The sequence below is a fragment of the Ciconia boyciana genome, chromosome 2 (assembly GCF_034638445.1).
Source record: "Ciconia boyciana chromosome 2, ASM3463844v1, whole genome shotgun sequence".
Classification (NCBI taxonomy): domain Eukaryota; kingdom Metazoa; phylum Chordata; class Aves; order Ciconiiformes; family Ciconiidae; genus Ciconia; species Ciconia boyciana.
Window position 1 is genome coordinate 71,950,613 of NC_132935.1, and position 15,118 is coordinate 71,965,730.

General features: G+C 39.3%; 1 protein-coding gene across 2 annotated transcripts in view; it reads right to left on the reverse strand.

Annotated features, from left to right (window-relative positions):
• The window catches only part of LOC140647861 (poly(rC)-binding protein 3-like), a 560,741-nt gene that overhangs the window by 449,044 nt on the left and 96,579 nt on the right, over positions 1-15,118 (reverse strand). For both annotated transcript variants that reach the window (XM_072852964.1, XM_072852965.1), the window contains exon 2: positions 1,094-1,231. The gene's annotated coding sequence lies outside the window, so the exon portion shown is untranslated. The remainder of the gene's footprint in view (positions 1-1,093; positions 1,232-15,118) is intronic.

The following is a 15,118-nucleotide window of genomic DNA, read 5'->3' on the forward strand; positions in this document are numbered from 1 at the left end:
TCTGGCAAATTGCCTTAAGGTTCCTAGCTGGGATGGGCTGTCACACAGCTAAAACCATAATTCAGCTGCTCTACATTTTCTTTTAAAAAAAGGGGTCCACTGGGCCTGGGTTGCAGGGACGATGGGTTTGCTCTACTCATTCAGCTCACGCTTTTTGCCATGGCACAAAAGACAGAAGCAGATGGGGCTTTGCCAATGGTGAGGGTGCAGAAATGGGCAGGATCAAATACAGTGGGGAAGCACATACCCAGAGGGACTTTCAGCCATCCCGATGGAGGAGGGCAACATTTTCATCATACCTTTTGTAGAGACACCAGACAGAGGACTCCAAGGTCATCTTCAGGTTTTGTTTGGGTTTTCTGCCACGTTAGTCATCTGTTTCAATTTAGGTCATCTTTTTGAAAAACAAGTTATCCTCTGTAAATGGGACCCTTGAATCTGTTGGATTGGCTTGTTGGTACTTGACAGACCTTCTGGCTCACTGCTATGAACTGGAGGAAATGCTCCAGACTCTGCTGCTTTCTCTGCCTCTACCACTTTTTGGAACAGGCAAACCCAGAAAGAAAAAGGGATAGTATAATCAGGTTCTGGCTATCACATAAGTCGACTACACATTTGCTTCTCAGCTGGGTAATTTTTTCTGTTGTGTTTTGTAAGCAAGAAAAAAATTGCCTAGGGAAAGCAGGGAACACAGGCCCAGATCTGTAGGAGTCTAAGTACAGTCAGCACCAGGAAAATGAGTTTTCTTCCTTTCTTTCCTCTTTTGGATCTCTTTGTGAATCATGGGGAGTTTGGACTGATTCAGTAATAGTTAGATATTTCTGTTTCACCCACTCAATTACAAAAGGATCTTAACAGCACCATATACATAAAAAACCCCCCATGACACAGAACTGAAAATATAGGAGATGTCTGGCTTGGTACTTCTGACCACTTGTAGGGCACTAGTGTCAAAGACCTGGAAAGAGGAGACATTTTTATCATCTTTTTCTCAAAAATTACTGGAGAGGAAATTCCTGAAGGAATGCTTAAAGCAGGATCACTCGTTGTGTATCTGACAACGCAAGACTGAGATGCTGGGACATTTACTCACCCTGCCAGCAAGATGATCTGTAGGTCTTTGCAGTTTTTCTGTCTTTCCTTTCTCTAGTCCACTCATGCATCAGGTCCCTTAGAGATAAGGGACAGCCAAAGGAGTTTACGTTTCTTGCTCTGGGTGTAAGATGGTTTCCTGTGACAGAGAGGACATAAAGACCGAATGTGGCATATGAAGGCACTGGAAACAACCATTTCCAATCATACTATAATTCAAGTAGTTCCTACCTTCTGCCTTCAACAGTAACCAATATTGAGGACTAAAAACCCCAAGAGATGGTTTCCAAATAAGCAATCTAGGAGGATCATTGCTTAGTAAGTTCCAGAATCTTTTATGCTGCCCTATTTAGTTGCAGAGAGATAACACTCAGGAGAGTTTCCAGTGTTTTACTCAGTAGTATCTTATAGCAATCAATTCTACTAGTTAATTCTGCACATTTCAAATAAGCTTTTCTTTCAACAGTGTTAAATGCATGTATTTTTAACGTTTCTCTCCCACTATTCAGGCACTACAGCAATGACCATGATCCTTTCTGAAATATTAATTCAACCCCGTCATTCTATGCATGTTCCCTTCACTGTACCTTCCCTAAACTATCTTTTCCATTTGTTTTTCACTTCAGAATGCCTTCCTTCAAGATTATTCATTGGTTTTGTGGGTTTTTTGAACACCTATAGACTTTTCCTCTTTAGGGATGGGCTGGTCAGACCTAAATGTATTTCAGAATGGTGACTGAGCACTTCTGTTTCCCTCTTTTCCTCCCTGTACCACCAAGGGAGCTATGGGAGACCAGTTCAAAGTCAAGCATAATAATCATCTATGGCACTTTTCTGCTCCATTTCCTTCAGGAAAGCAGTGGATCTGGTAGAGAAGTGGAAGAGGAGAATTCAGAATGTACACACAAATCGCATCCTCTACAACCACAGTGTTGCCATTGGTCAAGTGCAGAAAAGCAAACACGCAAACCCCCAAACATACTGCACTTAAGAATATTATTAAAAGCAGAAACGGGCAAATGTCTAGCTTTGAGGATTTCAGAGCTCCCCTGAATAATTTTTCTGAATTGTCAACTGAATAGGCAGGAGACTGGAATAATTCAGAAAAAAAGAAATCAACCAAGAAAGGGTAATTATTTTAATTGCCTCACAAAGCTTAAAATACAAAAGACTTTCGCTAGGGGTAACTTTGGAGGTAAAATTGCAAACTTCTCTTCAGAGATTTTTCTATTAAAGGTCATGGGTATCAAAATCTATTGTCTCACTTTAGATCAGTTATAAAGCTACTATAAATATGGTCTCCTATATGGCACCTTGTCATTGATTCCCACTTCAGTGTAATCGGCACTGCAGACACAGGAAATTCTTAAAATAAACAGCAGTATTCTCTACTTACTGCACTTAAAATGAAGCCAGGAGTTCTGTACTGTTATTTTAAGATATTCATTGTAATTGCTCATTGAGCACATTATTTTACTACTGTTTAGATGAACACTACTACTATATCAAAATACAGTGTAACTATAACAACAATAACTCATAGTTTACCACTCTCTTTACCACTAAGCAAATTAAGTCATTTTGCTGAATTATTTCTTAATAATAAAAATATGATCATTTCCTAGCAGCATTTACTGTTCTTAGATCTATTCCAATATCTTCTATGACAATTGTAAATAAATCAATACATCTTTCTTGGATAAAAACAGACCATACAACTGGAAAATGTAGTGCCTATTCTACTGAAGCTGTTAGAGCACTCATGGTGACTGTTCTGAAGTTCTGGTTAAGAAAAAAAAGAATTCCAGAAAAAAGTCAAAATACTTGACAACTTCCAAACAAACACTTTAAAAAAAAATCTGTAGTAAATTTGCTCACATACAAATGAAAAATCATGCTAAAAAAGAAAACATTGTGGAAATACAGTGTTTTGATACCCTTCAGATTACACTGCTATATCTTGCTGAAAAAGATTTGGGGATGTGAAGATGGAAGGGTGGGAAGTAAGAAGGATGACATGAAAAATCTGACCCCAACATTTGCATCAATTTTTTTTGACAGCTCAAACTGAAATGTGTCTCCTGAAAACCAAGACAGCAAAGGGACCCAGAAGAGCAAGCTGCTTGCTGAGGACAGCATTCCCAGTGCACAGGGACTTCCCAGCTCACCATGTGGAAAGTCATGCAGGCACAGAAAAAGGACAGCATGGACAGACAGAGGATGAGGAGGCTGGGATAGTTACTTGGGAGCAGTGCAGAACTTCCTTGTTCTGGCCTGTTTGGATGAAATTAGGAAAGCCAGACCTCAGTTGGACCTGAAAGTAGTAAGGGACATGAGGAGCAACCAGATGGGCTTCTAGAGGAATACTGACAACAAAAGGAAGACTGAGGAACAGGTAGCTGGGAGAGGCTGATGAATCTCCACCCTTGTAGACACTCCAAACTCTAGCGAACAAGACCCTGAGCAACGTTATCCAAGTTTGTCTCACTTGGACTAGGACATTGTTGATGCCCTCCAGAAGTCTGTTCTAGCCAACATGATTCTGTGATTCTGTGAAATACTTAATTTGCCTGCATTTTTCTTCCCTCTGAATAAAAGGTGGAAGTAAAAAGAAAAACCAGGAAAAAAAAAAAAAGTAACAATTTATCTCATATTTAATACTTTTCTGAAAGAAGACATGCTGAATTTGAATAGAAAATACTGTGAATGGAATAAAACTTTTAGACCACTACTAATTGCATTTTTTTTTTATTTTATCTTTCAATCTCTATTACCTGTATGATTTTGTAAGCCATTCACCTTGTTCTGCTTTTTCTTTTGACTGAATTAATCCAGACCAATAAAAGAGGATTAACTGACGACCTAGTTCTCATCAGATTCTTGACTGATCTAGGTAAGCTCCAAGTCTAGGTAGGTGCTAGGATCGATTAGCTCAGTTTAGTAGGCCGCTTTCCCTGTGCCACATACTGGCAGTTCACAAGTGACACTATAATAAGTGGGAATACATGGGATATGGACGTCTTGAGTCTAGCCTTCACAAAAGGACTTACAGGGGCCTTTCATTTCAGCAGATGTTTCCCTGGGCAGAAAGCTTCCTCGGTACCATGGGATGGGACCAGAGTGTAGGCACTATCATTTTTCCAGGTGCATGCTCCATCTGTTTCTCCCTCTTTGCTTCTTCATGTTTACCCAAGAAAAAGCAAGAATTTAGCACCATACACTCTTCAAGCCTGAGTAAGCAGCTTAATTATTCAGACAAAATACCATTGATTTAAAAGTGTCTGAACAAATGAAATTCAGGCTTGCCAACCTCATTGAGAAGGACAGCCAACCTTCTCAGGGAATTTCCAGTTGTGTTACTTACATTTCTTGTTCCTTTCTTTTATTTCAGGGGCATTTGATACAATATAGCACAACTTCTGGTATTGCGCGCACACAGCTTCTTTTGAAATCAGAGGAGACTTTGCTTGAGATGCAGACCTTCAGCTTCCTCTGAATTCAAGAGCAATCTATGTGCACCCAAAGACAATATACAAATCAGGGAACCTGACAGAAATGATAAAAAAATAAAATGCCAGGCTCAATTAAGCATCCACTAAAATGAACAGGACTATATACATCTATGAACGTGCTACCCTTAAACATGAAGTAAATCTCACACTGTCGTTGTCTTCTTAAACCATAAATTCAAGTTTTTCTGATGTCATTCCACAGGGACATTTTCCAACAAGCCATGCCTTTTTTTCTTCAGTCTTTCCAAGTGTAAGCATTTACACAATGGACAATCATCTTCCCCTGTATTCACTTTTATCACAGCAGGCATGCTACGAAATAGAGACCTTATATACTACATTTATTAAATGTAGGTAGGAAGCAACTCCCCAGGCTATAAATGGACCATATTATTCATTATGTTATCTGCTATAATAGTTGAACACCAATGAGTTGCAGATCCAACAAATATCCAACAATGGCTACCCAAAAAGCCCTAAAATTATGTTCTTGACAGATAATAACTAATGCTGTACACCCCTACTCTTTATGTTATGAACAATATGTACACTATATTTATGCAGAAGAAACCAGTATTTAAAACTCTTACATTTATCATAAAAATAGATTCTATTACAGAAAACAGTGCCTTCCCATAAGAGATTTACAATTGATTAAATAGGATGGCTTGTCCTAAAACACTTACATGATTGCATGCAAAGAAAACAGATGGTCTGTGTAACAGTAATTTGATTTCTTCCAGTAAACATTACTCATGATACAGAAAACGCTTATGTTGATCTCTTCCAGAATGATGTGTGCGCTTTGCATCTCTCTTTAAATGAAGCTTGTAATTCTCTTCAAGAAACAGCACAGCAGCTCTGGTTTCCCAACAAATCAAATAAAATCAGGTAGTCTAATGCATCATTCTTCACTTAAGAGCCTGACAACACAGAGATTGTTTTTAACTTTTCACTCTCCCAAAAGTGCTTAACATAATGCCGTGCTCCTTTCTCATTTATTCCTTTTGTAATGCTTCTTCATACCAAAAAAAGAACACCATTTCTACCTTCACCTCTGCCTAAGAGAAGTATCGTAAGCCAAAATACAAGGTCTTTTCTCTTCTGATTGCATCTAACATTCTTCTCCTTTATATAGCTGCAGGTGTATAAGAAGGGAAAAAAGTCTTACTGATAAGTCTCCATGTGTCCACCTCAAATTTTGTTCCATCTCCTGAGTCACACCAAGAAGAACGTTGCTCAGGGAACTTCAGTGCCCAAATTTCCCTGAAATGACTCTACTCAAGCTTTATGCTTCCCAAACACTGGATGAAATGCCATCTGCCTTTGTAAGGCAGACAACTCTCATGAGGTCACCTAAATCGCTGAAGTCCTTGGGACTGAACCGTGGATGGGAACTCCGTTACTTGTTCCCACAGGATGACAGTCTGGGCTGATAAAGGATTCATGTTGCCTTTTACAGATCTTTTCCATGGGGTGAGTACAGGTGTATCTTTCTCAAAGGCACAAATCTAACCCCTAAGAGTGCACCCTTAAATCTGGCCCTAATTTTTACAGGGGCTTCACACTGGGGTATGTTCCATCATCTGCAAGTAATAACAGTCCTGCTGGGAGGTAACCCTATTTGTCATTATCTTGTCTTGTTTGATTACTGTTGCTTCACCTGACTGGCCTGGACTTACCCCAGACAAATGAAGTAAGGGCACAATCCTATTAAATGCCTGCTGGGGACACCCTAAGCTGCCGCTCTTGTCGGCGGGAATTAAGGGTTCTCAGCACATTGTAACAGGTACTCAGACCCTTGAGAAATTGGACTCTTAATTAGATATTCCCTCATGACATTGTGTGATTATTTAATGTTCTGACAAGACGCCTCAGCAATCTCACAGGCCCTGAATTAACTATCCTAGAAGAGCTCTTTGCCAACTGCAATTCTGTGAAACCTTTGTCATGCTTGACCATGGAAGCAAATTGCATTTCATGGAGCATATGAAATGATTTACCCAATGAATTGCCTGAATTATATATAACACGAACTACTGGCCAGGCTTGAGATGTCCAGTTTTAAATAGTTGTTCTTTCTTTGTCCCTTTCCTAATCCCTCACGTGTGCCCTCCCCTCCACCCTTCCATGCACACTTTTTATTGTCCCACTTGCTGGCAGAGCTCAGCAGCAGCAGCAGTCCTTGTGGCAATGTGGGATGATTCATCACACAGTCTACATGAGGCAGATTAATACTGTCAGAGCAATCCCTTATTATAAATTTCCCTTTCTCCTGTCTAGCTCATCTGCATTATAATATTTGTTACTCACACATAGATTTCCAACTCAAGCCTATCCATCCAGGGGCTGCTGAAGTTTTTTAATCTATACTGAAAAGTTTAACAAAACCCCAACAGAGTAAACACTTCTGCCTTGCAGCTGATCCCATATTATCAAATACATTAATAAAAGCTACAATAAGCATGAAAAACAAAGTGTCATTAAACAGAAGAGCGCTGAATGACATAGTATATCACATAACAAATGCACACAATGGTCATCTTTTTATCATTCCCTGTGCATAACAGCTTTAGACACAATCACCCCAGGGGAAAAGGGCATAGCATCAAATGTTTTCCATAGGATTTTAGCAACAATGCCATTCTGACTACTAAACCCTGACTCAAGTGTGCAAAATTATGGTGCTTAGCAATCAATATTCATCTCCCCTCCACTTTGTAGAAATGGAAGCTAGAGAAGGAGTATTTGGAGCACCTACCCTAACTCCTATGACACCCAAATACCCACCTCAAACCCAAGGACTGTAGTCAGAGTGTATCAGCTATAGGTACCTGAAACATGTGCTGCAGGTAAAGTATGAGAGACAATGACTGTTACATGAGAGGCATTAAAGGTTGTATTTTTAGGAAAAGCTTTATTAAACATCAAACTTCTCCATCCCTGCTGGGTTGCAACACACTTTCTGAGGCCACTACACAGAAAACACAGTACTTGCACGCTCTCTGCTAAGGCTTGTAGTTCCTATGCTTGCAACCACTTTTCAAAAGGCATACTCAGCTCCACTTACCTGTGATCACAATTTCTACTAAGTCCAACTCAAAGAATTCACAGGCATGGAGTTTCTCCCAGCCCTCTCCTGCCCTCCTACCCAGACGAGACTCTTGCTTTACCTGCTTACCTTTTAGGGAGGCTTTTTTCATTCTTCTGTTGTTAACAACATTTCCATCAACTATGGGGGTTTTTTATGAGTCTTCAACACAACCTTAAATTGTGTCTCACAAGAATCATCAAATCTACTTCCACAATGAGGAATCTAACTTCAGATAAATCATTCTACCAACTACTTTCAACTATCAACAAAAACAGCTTTTTGAGCGCTTTATGCATTCTGGCAAGCATCTGTTTTGCCAGAAGTGGATTAAATAACACTACCTCTATTATTCTAATAGTGTGGGAGATCATATAAAATATTTATATCGTGAACTGCAGGCAAAATGCCTATTGTAAATTATGCTCCGGAAACTCAGCAGGATCCTATATTGATAGAAAAATACCTCGGTTTAAATAATAGGGCAATTTTAGTTATTCCTTATTCTATGAATCTCATGTCATTTTGCTGTTTCCCCCTTGGGAACGTGATCTATTTTAGCAAGTACTATTTTCTGTGTTCAAGGGTTTCCTGTGCACTAGTACAAACTTCTCACCCACATCATACTGAATCACAGGGCTAGTGTAGATGTAACTATAAAAAAAACCAATTGCTGTCAGTGTAGATCAATATTCTGCCTGAGCTTCTTCATGGCATTATACAGGACATCAGACATTTTTTAGTACATAGCTATGAAGAAATTTGCTTAAGGCTCAATTTTCAGCTGACTTCCAAATTTTCAAACAAAGAGTTTGCATGTGCAGTTATTTGCAAGCTAAGACTGTACACACAAAACCCCATCAATGTGGTAAGTTGGCACCAATCTGCATGTGCAAGAATAATGTTTATACAAATTGAATATCCTCTGCCCCCAGAGTAGTATTCATGATTTTGTTTGGGTTATTCCATTCACTATGTGGGTATGTGTGACTGCTTTAGGATCACAAGCTCATTCTCACAGAATTCACTTTTTTCAGCAGGTTCCAATGTAAAGGGTGTTTTTCTTAAACACAGCAAACACTATGCTTTTCCCACATTTCACAACTATACAGTGCAGGATGGTTGGCATTAGATTCTGCAGCCAGCTAAATGCAGTGTATGCATGCTTGTGCTGTTTTATGTAGCCCCAGGACAACGTGACATGAGGAAGAAGGATGCAAGCCATTCCTCTACAGAATTTTCCCTGGGTAGCAGCATTTTTAGACAGCCTGGAGCCAGTAAGGACAGCTCACTTAATCCACAGCAACTTTGCCTGCCTGATGATGCTTTGCTGAGTATCATCAGCAAGGAGAAGAATGAGGGCACGGGCAGAGGGAAGGCAAAGTGACACGCAACAGAGAGTGCACTGTGCCTTCCCCGCCACTGGCAGAAGGCATCAAAAGCAACCCCACTGCAGCTCCCATGCATCCTTTCACATGCTATGGGCAGGCAAGTTCTTTAAAGGTGGGTATCTCAGTTAACAGCTGAAGTCAGCTGTCAACAGTCAGAAGCCAGATGTCCAAGCTAATGGCATTTTTAATGGCCTTGGAGAATCTTCTCTGCAGACTGTCAAACGTGGTTCTGTCTACACTCAGATTCAGAGACTACTCTAGGTTGCCTTTGCCCAACCCAGGTCTCATTGCACACAATTTCCCTGACAAAACCAGCTGCACAGTGCTGTTGATATGTTAGGTTCACCTCCTCAAGTGAATGGACATGCCTTGCCCTCCAGCCTTACCCCTGTTAGTGAGGGCAGGCATGGGCAAGGGCAGCAGGAGGAAGGGAAGATGGCAGGAGATGAAGGGCAGGTTTTCCTTGACTGTCTTGCTCTTGTCAATTCTGCCTCTGCTCCAGCACTGCCACTTGGCAAGGGCAGAGATGGGGCAGCAAGGGGCATTAAGCAGTGCCTGCTTTTCCTGATCCCTCCCCACTGCATGGCTCTGCTCCTTTATTTTGTAGGCACCTCGCACTGCAGAGTCCCCCAGCACTCTCTCCTATCTCCCCCGAGGGCTCCTTCCCCCTTGCCTGAACAGGAGTGCCCTCAGAGAAGCTCCCAACTGTCTGGTGGCCAACCCCTTCTGCCCAGGCTGCAGCTGGGTCGTGGCAGCCACTGAGATCCAGTGCAGCCAGAGGAGTAACAGGTCTGTCCATTCATCCTTTCTGGGCTGGGCAAAGGACTTAGATACCCAGTACTCTCAACTTCAGTAGATCCAAAAGCATAAAGTCAATCCCACTCAAAATCAGGATGATTTTCCAGGAAAAAAAACCCAATCATGTTATTGTAGCTTGTCTTGTGACTTGATAACTCCCCTCCCTTCAGCCAGTGTATGCAGAACCGCAGTAACTTCCGACTGAAAAGTCATCCTTACATGCATTTAAAATGTGCATGTTTCCTTTGCTGTTTATGCAGGCACCACGCTGACCCTCTGCTCACATCTATAAGAAAACCTATGCATTTGCCTTCACTGGTCTGATTTCTTCCCACTTTCTCAACCTGACCCTCATGCTCCTGCATTCCCACCAGTCCTTTTCTCCTTTTACTGTCCCCAGAAGAGCAAAAAAATACAGCTAGAAAAGTGAACAATGAGCATCCATAACCCAGTAAGCACTCATCCCATGTATTAAGTTTTCAAATGATTTTTCGATAGAGATTTATTAGCTGCCTTGCTAGTGGATAGTAAAGCACTCAGCTAAACAGCACCTTCTCTAGCTTACTACATTAATGATACCTAAAATTCTTAAATAAAACAGAAACAATTCTCAATCATTCAAAGTATGTAAAACAGTTTTACACAGCTCTCTTTTTTTTTGCAGTTACCATCAACTATAAAAATACAGAAATCATCAAATAAATTTTGTTTGTTGCTCAATAAATACACTCAGTAATATACTGCTCAGTAAATAGTTTTCATTAAAAACAATGTGACAACAGCATTATCCAAGTACCTAAAATAATTCATTTCAGACTTGTTCCTGGCATGGGACCCTAAAAGCACTTCCACAAATATGTTCTTTCACTATATCCTTGGACTCAACCCCAGGAACAATAGAAATCCCTCATCCCTGCTTAAGCAGTCACATCTTGCCCTACAGCAAGACAGAAGAGTATCTCACATTATTGAGAGAACCCTTCCCAATATTCCTGCAGAAATAGCAAGGTGTTTGACTTTCACTTCTGTTTTAATCTAGATACGACTTCCCTCACTGTGTAGATATAACCTGGGCATCAGACACACTGTTGACTATTTCAAGGTGTCTACCCTGGACAGTAAGCAACTAAGGATATGGCTGAAATGTCCATAAGGCTGCAGCCTATGTAACAACTGCATTTAGCCTAAAATTTCAAGTAGACTCCAGTAGTCTGATATTGGGGAAGGGAAATATTTCAGGTAACCTGAGAGGGTCCAGTCCCACAACAAGATTGCACTCAGATGTGAAGCTGAGCTGTTTATTTTATATATAAACAGCCTTGCTGACATTTGTATGCTCTGCAGAGCAAGGAGGCAGATCAGACTTCAAGTCAAGCCAGGCATTCAGCTACTTAGCAGTATGTCCCAAGGTGACAAGGAGGGTTGAATTTTTGCATCCTCCCTTTCGGAGACCTGGTCAACAAATACAAATAAGCAAATACAGACCAACCATTTAAGTAAGAACTGCCGTGTCAGACACAAACAGAAAACCTATTGTGCTTTGAATTTCCTTGCCCTAAGATCTTTGGTGACAACACATTGTCAGTAAGTAGGATTCTATTGATGCAACCCTCTTCCCCCTGGCAAAATAAGAACCAGGTTCCCCAATACTGATTTTAATATTAAAACATGTTCAGAGAGAGTCTTTTACAGGTTCTCACTAAAAGTCTTGCTTGGCTTTATGGCTTGTCACAGCTGACATGATTCTTAATCAGAGCTCCTTTAAAAACACAGTGAATAGATAATAATATCTGGAAAACTAGGACATTAAAACTTTGATTCACATAGCACATCACTCTAGTCTTATCATACATTATACATAGCTGTACTATATTTTGAAGGAAACTGCTGTGACGTGTTTTCAGTGGGAGATATACGCATGACTACAGAGTCTACAGCATATCAAAAAACAGGATTCTGATCTCTGGAAGATGTTCAGATAATTAGTCAAAACTGCAATGCAGGAACATTTTGCCCCAAATCAGAAATATTTTGGATTGATAATGAAACACTTGGATTCCATATTACCATGGAGGTATCTCATGGGAGTTATAGTTTAGGTGCCTCAGCAGCCCACTGTCAAGGGTATTTAGTTTTCCTAAGACTCCAGTTTGCCATGTGAAGACTATGTTATCGGAAATATTAAAACTCCAGTTGGTATACAATAAAGACCCATAGCTGCCTACTTTTATCATGTTAGTTTTGCTTTTTAAAGCAACGATAATTATTGACAAATTGGTATTGATTCTGATCTCTTTAACTGTTATGTAGATAAATTTTCATCCTTATCATTTACTTGACAGTATATCCCCACTATAATGATGTGACTGACTTTAAAGATTCATAAATTCATTACTACAGTACATATCAAGGTTAAAAGAGGGAGAATTCCCTTATCAGTATGAAGGACTCGTACAGTTTGCAACAATCCTAGATGAAATTACCCTTTTGTCTTTCAATAAGCAGAAATCTCCTGCAGTGGCAAATGTTCATAATGCACTGTTTCATCTCAGCAATCATCTGAAAAGCATCTAATTTAATTAAAGCGTTAGGACAAAGTGATGTCTTCTTTAAGAGTTAAATATTTATGTTAACACACATATCACTTAATTGACATAACATATCAAAGGGTATTAATTGATTGTACAGTGTGTAAGGACTGAAAAAAAAAGTCTAGCATAGGTTTAAAAGTCTTTTCTGTATTAAACACTAAATAAAACATTGCAAGGCAGAGAAAGGGCATCAAAGATATAATAATAAGCCAGAATTAAGACAACTGAGATTTTAGTGATCATTAGCTCTATGGTACCACTATGCTAACTGCTGGCAGTACAAGCTGTATGACAAGTCACCAGAAATGTTGTGCTCACAGAAGCCGCTCTAACTAATGCTGGAATTGAGAGAAAGAACAGGAGCAGAGATTAGAGAGATCCTAGACTCAGCAGTAGGTCTGTGTATTCTTGGTCATTAATCACTGCTGAACACTTGATTCCAGAGCTGCGCCAAAGAAGCTATAAGTGGCATAATACTATCTATGTCAATATGAACTGTATAACGAAGCAATATCTACAGCCTACATTATCTCAACAAAGATCAAAAGAATGTATCACATTTTATTCAATTATCTGGCAGAGAGAGACAGAATTTAAATATGTGAAAGCCACACTAATTGGAAACATCGTTTTCAGGCTTTTTTCTGCCTTTTTCCTAGGGAATTAGAACATATCTGTGAAGGGGAGGAGGTGAGAATTTGTCTGAATAGTTGCTAAAATTAACTTAAATGTGCAGTTACAGGCCATCTCTTCAGCTAACAAGCACTTACTGATACCATTTTATTCAGTAAGAAGCTGACTTCTACACTAACAAGTAGCTCAATGGGGAACATTCAAGCAACTTAATGGGGGAAAAATCAGAAATTAACCTCTTATATACTACTTTTTGAAGTCTTCTACTGCTAAAGCCACTTTTTTTTATTTCTCTATCAAAGGTCAGAAAAAAAACCCAAAAATTAACAGGCTTAGATGTTCAGTACCAATTCAAGGGACTAGTTCTGGTGTAGATATGTGTGATTACCATGTTACACAGCCATTTGGAAGTGTAAAAGCTGCTCATTGAAACTGCAAATATTAGCAAATAAAGCCTGTTTAAGCTATAGTGTTAACACTTTAAGCTGGCACAAACAGATGCTGCTACCAAATGTAGTCCTGGATCTCTCTGTTAATGTTGCTGCCTTTGTGGGTTTAACCCAGGCCAGTTCCTTCCAGAAACACTTGTGGCAAAATCAGAGAGTACACAGGCAAGGGAATAAAGCAGTGGGGTGGAAGGAGGATAGGATCTCTTCCTTCAGTGGCAGTACAAGTTTAAAGTGCTTGATCTCATCTCCACCCTCTTTCCTAAAAGCAGAAAAGGATGCAAGAGGGAGAGAATATCTCAACCCCAAACCAGAAGGACTCTTCACTCTACACCCCAGAACTAGCTGGGAATACAGTCTGTGGACTCTCCCCAGCATTTATTTAAAAAAAAATCTCAATATCTAATCTTCATCTCATACTTCAGTGAATTTGGAAAAGCTTGCTCCTTATACATACCCTGATCACTACTACACTTACAAGCATTTGTATAGGAGCAGCTGCTTATGAATCTTTCCAACACAGTTCTGTGCACATTCATTTGGCTATTTGCAATGAACTTTCTCACCATGATTCCCTTGAAAATAGATTACATGCTATTCATCAGTTTTATATGGCTATGTTTTACAGTTCAGAACAACATTTGGTTCCCTGAGGACCTTTAGAAACAAAAGGAAGTAGACATTAAAGAATTATTCAGGAAATTTCAATCTAAGATAGACTGAGCAGTTGATGAAGGTTTTCTTCAGAAGTGTAACATGAAATGGCTGTACTAGATCACAATATACAGTCCAGTACTCTACCTTTGAAAATAGCTAACAACAGATACTCAAGGTAAAAAAAAAAAAAAAAATCAGTCAAGTAAAGACTTTTTAGTAATCATTGTGTTTGGGACTTTCTGAGCATGGACTGTTTTGCCCTTAGTCTTGAGATCACTTTTAAATATATTTTTCAAATTTATATTGAAATCATACATACTTTCAGCATCTAAAATAGTGTAGAAAGAAAAGTATTTCCTTATGTTTTAAAAATTCTGCAGCTTCTTTTGATGACTTCTGTTTCTTGCATTGTTAGAAACACTGAACACTTGTTTTTGTTTAACATTACCATTTCATATTTAACCATATCCCATCTCAATTGTCTCTTTTCGAAGCTGAAAAACTAGACAATCAAATAATTGCCTATCGTCAAAAGACGATAATCAGTGTTGATAATTTCAAAGGAATATGTATGGAGAAGAAAATGCCCTCTTACTATTCAAATACACTGCTGGATCTGAATTAGCTATTGCTGTTGAGGAAACAGATCTCAGAATCACCATGGACAGTTTTGTGAAAATATCCAGTCAGCTGCAGTGGGTGTCAAAAGGCAAATATAACATTATTGATAATCAGTAAAGGGACAGCAAACAAAAGAGAAAACAAATAATAACAAATTATAATAAACAAATAATAACAACTAATAATAATAATTACTATTAGCATAATTGACCATTATTATTATTATTATTTCTCATTATTTGATATTATTATGCTATTGTGCAAAACCAGAATGCGTCTATACCTT